This window comes from Stegodyphus dumicola, chromosome X2, assembly GCF_044657685.1.
Source record: "Stegodyphus dumicola isolate Sdum_Otavi_A_Nest chromosome X2, ASM4465768v1".
Classification (NCBI taxonomy): Eukaryota; Metazoa; Arthropoda; class Arachnida; order Araneae; family Eresidae; genus Stegodyphus; species Stegodyphus dumicola.
In genome coordinates this window covers 174,697,304-174,704,784 of record NC_140781.1, presented here as the reverse complement: position 1 = coordinate 174,704,784, position 7,481 = coordinate 174,697,304, and positions in this window count along the sequence as shown.

The window sequence follows — 7,481 nt, the reverse complement described above, 5'->3', positions numbered from 1 at the left end:
TGCTAGAACTCAGAATTATAATCAGAGCGGGGCTTTCCCGTATCCACTTCCAAGATTTTAGATTTGTCATGGGTGACATGTTCCCAAATTTATAAATTCTTCAATTATAGTCCCCTTCTTTGACAAATGGCTAAGAAATTCTTAAAGAATATCATGATAAAGATTTAGCTATCTATATATAACATTATGTTTTCTTTTCAAAAAAAATCCAGTCTTGATCGAAATGGACTTTACGCACAATTTATTGTATCCCCACTTTTCCAAGATTGGTTTGAAGAAGTGATAAAAAAAATGGGTCTGGAAGGAAAAGAGTGCATTTCGAGAAAAGAAAAGAGGACCCTCTTTTTCTCGCAATGCACCCGTTTCCTTCCAGACCCATTTCTTTTGCCTCCTCAGAACTCTCTTTCTTTTCTCCTCCCTCTCTCTCTTAAGAGGGATTGAAAGAAAGAGGCTAGATGGAAAAGTTTCTTTTTTTTTTTCTTTCGAGAAGATAAAAAAAAATTTGGAGGAGGAGCAAATTTATTTTGGGTGGTGGTGGTTGTTTTTTTTTAGAAGGTGATAACTTTAGTGACATTTAAAGAGACCACCAGAGGATCCGTTTGAGTCTCGACGACCTTTTCTTGACGGGGGTCTGTCTGGCAATAAGCGCTGGCATATTGTTTAGGGTAAGTAGAAGAATCCGTCATGCCTGGATGAGGCGGTATGTAGCGCACTCCCAGATTAAAGAGGGTGATGAAGGGAAATTTCTCCCCCGGATAGAGCAGTCGGTAAACGGGTTGATTGGGTACAACTCGAACCAGCGGCTGAGTTAAAATGCTATACACCCAGGCCAGAAGCTGATTATTTTTAGGATTATTTTCGGCCAGATGTAACATTTCTTCGCTGGAGAGGACATATCCCTCTTGAGAACTGCCGAGACTCTCAAGATCTTTTATTTTCCTGAAGACGTGGTGTTCGTCGAAAAACACGGAGAGAATGTCCCAGGTTCTTTTACTGGAAGTATGAATCAGAGGCAAAATGTCCGTAGCGTTCCAAAACAATCTTCCGTCATCCACATACCAGCGAATGCTCACAAACTCATTATATAAGACGCGGATCATCATCTTGAGTAGAAATATGGATACGCACAGCAGTCTCTCTCTGGGAAATAGCGTATGTCTTCCACTCGCCTCTCTATATATACGAGAAGACCACGTGATGGGCGACGTGACGGTTGACTTCTAGAAAAAAAAATCAACTTTGTCTATCTCTCTCTCTCTCTCTCTCTATGACATTCTATTTTTTTCCTAAAGAACACCCCGTCACCTTTTCAAAGGTCATGGGATTGAGAGGAACGAAAGAAAAAAAAACAACCATTCTTTGTATACTACCTATGACCTTCTCCTAGAGACGCCTGTCATTTTCTTCTCGAGAGCTACGTGATGAAAGCTTTTTTTTTATTCTAGAGTTTATCAACTTTGTAGACACATGACCCCGTCACCTTCTCAAAGGCCATGTCGTATGGAATGGGACCCTTTTGGTTTTTTCTTTTGAGAAAATAAAAAATAAAACAACTCTATAATCATCTCTCTATGACCTTCACAAACACTCATTTTTATCATTTTTTTTTTATTTTAGAATTCATCAACCTTGTTCCTCCCCTCTCTCCCTCTCTCTCTGACGAGTCTATATAAACGGATCGCCAGCGAGCTCTTGTTCATATCAGACGAGTGTTTCGCCTTGAGAACGGGAAAAAAAAATACAAAAGCCATGCTGCTCAAAATGGAATATAACGATGACTATTACGTGCACGCGTATGTGGATCTAGGATTCCTGTACTGGAATGCCAAAGATATCTTGACTCTCTTGCCTACGAACGTCTCGCATACGACGAGTGTTCTCCAAGTCTTTTTTCCTAATCGACACCATTTTCTTCGAATAGGCGATTTGGACAACTACTCCAAAGAATGGGGTCAACCGAACCAGATTGTCCTCACTTCGAATGAAGCGGCCTTCGTCGCTTCGAAATCCCTGCATAACAAGTCGCTCTCCCCTTGGATGTGTAAAATATTCATGAGACCTCTGACGAAAATTGAGGAGGACGGGGAAACGTTTATCACCCTCCGAGAGACTGTGCAAGACGAACAAGAAAGGAAAAAGAGTCCTCTCTTTTTCATCACTCAATTCGGGATCCATCATCTCCCCGAAATCATCCAGAGACATCAAGCCTTCGTTGAAAAGTATCAGAAAGAGGATGATGGTGGTGATGATGATGATGATGATGCGATATGGTCTCCAGTCGCTTAAAGAAGGGGAAACGTTCTCCGCTTTCCCTATTCCATAGACTGGAGAGTTGAATCAGGAGACCAAAAAAATGGGTCTTGGAAGGAATGAGTGCATTTCAAAATGCATTCGATTCCTTCCGAGACCCATTTTTTTTGGGCCACTCTCTCCTCCAATATTGGGAGAGAGAGAGAGAGAGAAAAGAAATTTATCATCTCCTGTCCACCCAAAAAAGAAATTATGTATTTTTGTTTTTCTGGATGCGGCCGAATTTGTAGAGGAATCGTCCAGAAACCGGCCCTCAAGCCCATTTTCAGACTATTTCTATACATATTCGGTCATCAAGATGGTCCGGGGACGACTTTGTTTGGACATCATTTCTATATAGATGGTGAAATTTGTATAGCCATTTCTAAAGAATCTCAGAGAAAACTAAAAGCGAGATTGCAAAAAAAGAAATAGCCTCCAGTGAACACAATTCCAACGACAGTGGATAGGAAAAGTGAAGAGTTGAAAGTGAAAGTCGAAAAACGATATGGGATCGGCTAGGAAAAATTTTTCAGAGCTCAGAAAATCATGTCTTCTAGACATGATAAAAATTAACTCACCCCCCCTTTTGTCTGGGAATGTTGTCTCCCACTTTCTAAAAATAGACCATGACTCATCCTTTTAAAGAATAGAATTCCAAGAAAAGACTGGGTTCTGGTCTATTTTTAGAAACGGTGAGACAACATACCCAGACAAAAGGGGGTGAGTTAATTTCACTTTCAACTCATCTCTTTTCTATAAAAGCATTCCACGTTTCTGTTCAGAACACTGTGGGCTGTTGAAAAGGCAACACGCCTCCCTCTCTTCCCTAATCGGGAATCCTGATCCAGGTGTCCCCTCTTCACGCTACCCATCTTCACCCATTTCTAAAGAATCTCAGAGAAAACTAAAAGCGAGATTGCGAAAAAAAGAAATAGCCTCCAGTTAACACAATTCCAACGACAGTGGATAGCTTTTTGGGGTCCTTCCAGATATATTACCGGTTACCGTTAGGTTGTTCAGGGTCTACAGCACAGACTCAATGTACACCCCTTTGTCTGGGAATGTTGTCTCACCGTTTCTAAAAATAGACCAGAACCCATTCTTTTTTTGGAATTCTATTCTTTAGAAAGAATGAGTCATGGTCTATTTTTTAGAAACGGTGAGACAACATTCCTAGACAAAAGGGATTAGTTAATTTTTATCATGTCTAGAAGACATGATAAAAATTAACAAAAAGTATTTATAATATATATTATATAATATATATTATATAATATATATATTATATATTTTTTCTTTTTTTTTCTGACTCAGAATTTTTTCTCGGCTCTCAGAAATTTTTCCCAGCCGATCCCATTTTGCTTTTTGACTTTCACTTTCAATTCTTCTCTTTTCTATACTTTCCAAGCCCATTTTAAGTATATCTCTATACAAATTCTGTATAAAATTGTCCGGGGACGACTTTGTCCGGAGACGACTCTGTCCGGGGACGACTCTGTGTGGACTCAACCATGACGTCATTTTAATATAGTGGAATGTGTGTAGAAATAGTCGGAAAAAGGACTCGAACGCCCGTTTTCAGTATATTCCAATACAAAATAGGGCAGTCCACAACATAAAAAAAAGACATCATTTTTTTCTTGGATGGTGCTCCATTTGTATTGAAATATACTGAAAACCAACGTGCACGCCCGTTTTCAGTATATTCCAATACAAAATAGGGCAGTCCACAACATAAAAAAAGACATCATTTTTTTCTTGGATGGAGCTCCATTTGTATTGAAATATACTGAAAACCGACGTGAACGCCCGTTTTCAGTATATTCCAATACAAAATAGGGCAGTCCACAACATAAAAAAAAGACATCATTTTTTTCTTGGATGGAGCCCCATTTGTATTGTAATATACTGAAAACCGACGTGAACGCCCGTTTTCAGTATATTCCAATACAAAATAGGGCAGTCCACAACATAAAAAAAAGACATCATTTTTTTCTTGGATCCAGCTCCATTTGTATTGTAATATACTGAAAACCAACGTGTACGCCCGTTTTCAGTATATTCCAATACAAAATTGGCTGTCCACAAAATAAAAAAAAGACATCATTTTTTTCTTGGATCCAGCTCCACTTGTATTGTAATATACTGAAAACCAACGTGAACGCCCGTTTTCAGTATATTCCAATACAAAATTGGCTGTCCACAAAATAAAAAAAAGACATCATTTTTTTCTTGGATCCAGCTCCACTTGTATTGTAATATACTGAAAACCAACGTGAATGCCCGTTTTCAGTATATTCCAATACAAAATTGGCTGTCCACAACATAAAAAAAAGACATCATTTTTTTCTTGGATCCAGCTCCATTTGTATTGTAATATACTGAAAACAAACGTGAACGCCCGTTTTCAGTATATTCCAATACAAAATTGGCTGTCCACAAAATAAAAAAAGACATCATTTTTTTCTTGGATCCAGCTCCACTTGTATTGTAATATACTGAAAACCAACGTGAATGGCCGTTTTCAGTATATTCCAATACAAAATTGGCTGTCCACAAAATAAAAAAAAGACATCATTTTTTTTCTTGGATCCAGCTCCACTTGTATTGTAATATACTGAAAACTACCGTGAATGCCCGTTTTCAGTATATTCCAATACAAAATTGGCTGTCCACAACATAAAAAAAAGACATCATTTTTTTCTTGGATCCAGCTCCATTTGTATTGAAATATACTGAAAACCAACGTGAATGCCCGTTTTCAGTATATTCCAATACAAAATTGGCTGTCCACAACATAAAAAAAAGACATCATTTTTTTCTTGGATCCAGCTCCATTTGTATTGAAATATACTGAAAACCAACGTGAATGCCCGTTTTCAGTATATTCCAATACAAAATTGGCTGTCCACAACATAAAAAAAAGACATCATTTTTTTTCTTGGATCCAGCTCCATTTGTATTGAAATATACTGAAATCCGACGTGAATGCCCGTTTTCAGTATATTCCAATACAAAATTGGTTGTCCACAACATAAAAAAAGACATCATTTCATTCTTGGATCCAGCTCCATTTGTATTGAAATATACTGAAAACCGACGTGAATGCCCGTTTTCAGTATATTCCAATACAAAATTGGTTGTCCACAAAATAAAAAAAAGACATCATTTCATTCTTGGATCGAGCTCCATTTGTATTGAAATATACTGAAAACCGACGTGAACCCCCGTTTTCAGTATATTCCAATACAAAATTGGCAGTCCACAAAATAAAAAAAAGACATCATTTTTTTCTTGGATCGAGCTCCACTTGTATTGAAATATACTGAAAACCGACTCAAACACCCGTTTCCAGTATATTCCAATACAAATTGGCAGTTCACAAAATAAAAAAAGACATCATTTCTTTCTTGGACCGAGCTCTATTTGTATTGAAATATACTGAAAACCGACTCAAACACCCGTTTTCAGTATATTCCAATACAAATTGGCAGTTCACAAAATAAAAAAAAAGACATCATTTCTTTCTTGGACCGAGCTCTATTTGTATTGAAATATACTGAAAATAGACTCAAACACCCGTTTTCAGTATATTCCAATACAAATTGGCAGTCCACAAAATAAAAAAAAGACATTATTTCTTTCTTGGATCGAGCCCCATTTGTATAGAAATAGCCTAGAAATCAGTTCGAACGCCCGTTTTCAGTATATTGTAATACAAATGAAATGACATGAAAAATGCAAAAAGAGGAAAAGTAGCCTGCCTACCTTGACGGAAATTCTATTCCAAAAGGGGAAAACTTGTATCCAGGTTTGCCCACAGCACATCTAAAACTCAAGCGAAACTCGATAGGTTGAAATCGATCCATTAAATAACATTCTTAAAAAACAGTAAAGTTTTATTCTATTCCAAAAGGGCAAAACTTGTATCCAGGTGGGCCCACAGCACGGCCGGAACTCAAGCGAAACTCAATAGGTTGAAATCGATCCATTAAATAACATTCTTAACAAACAGTAAAGTTTTATTCACATCGAGTCGGCTGGGAAAAGTTTCTGAAAAATAAATTACCCCCCTTTTACTCTGAAAATCTGAAAATTGATGTCTTCAATTTTTGAAAAATTGAAGAAATCAATTTTCAGATTTTCAGAGTAAAAGGGGGGGTATTTTTTTTTTTTTTTTTTTCAGCTAGAGAAATTTTTCTCCGGCTCTTAGAAATTTTTCGGCACTCGACTGGATGAATAAAACATCCCCGTTTCTTTAAGAATGGGCTCACTGTTAATTATTTCAGCATTCGACGTTTCGCGTCCAATAATAACTGCCGGGTGTTCAAGAATGCAGATGCACCTACTAGATTTTCTACAGAGAAGCTTGACTGGATGGAGAGAGTGGATAACTTTTTCCAAGATTCTCGACTTTGGACCGTCAAGAGGTAATGGATCTTTTTGTTTTTTTTTCTTTTAAGAAAATTTATGGATAGATTCATTTCTTTTTGAATGGACCTAGAAAAATAGGACAAAGTTCTTTTCCAAGATTGGATGAGAGAGGGACCCAAAAAAAATGGGTCTCGGAAGGAATCGAATGCATTTGCACTCAGTCCTTCCAAGACCCATTTTTTTTGGTCTCCTGATTTGTCTCTTCTCAGTCCATTTCCATAAATATAGGGAAAGCGGAGAACCTTTCCCTACTTATTTCTAAAAATCTTTTCTTTATTTTTTTTTCTCCTGAGTTTATGTATATATCAATTCAAATACTTTTGAGAACGGTCATCCCAATTCTCTGTCGTCTTTTCGGTTTCATCGTCGCAACACTCAGTGGACATAGTCTCAGTCGATTTTGGAGCATGAGTCGTCTATTCATTGTCCCAACACTCAGTGGACATAGTCTTAGTGGATTTTGGATCATGAGTCGTCCGTTCATTGTCCCAACACTCAGTGGATTTTGTCTTTGGATCCTCTGAAGATATTTTGGGGGTCTCATGAGATTCTTTGGAAGGTTCGTCCCAACAGGCTGCTGGATCGTAATGGGGAATATTTTCAGGTATGTCTCCCCAACCCTCCGTCTTCCTCGAGTTATTGGAGGAAGTTGACGAAGTAGAAGAGCCCATCAAGTGGAAAGGCGTATGCTCATCCGGATGTTCCGTCACTTGGAAACAGGACAGATTATCCCATTTCTGGATGAGGTTATCGTA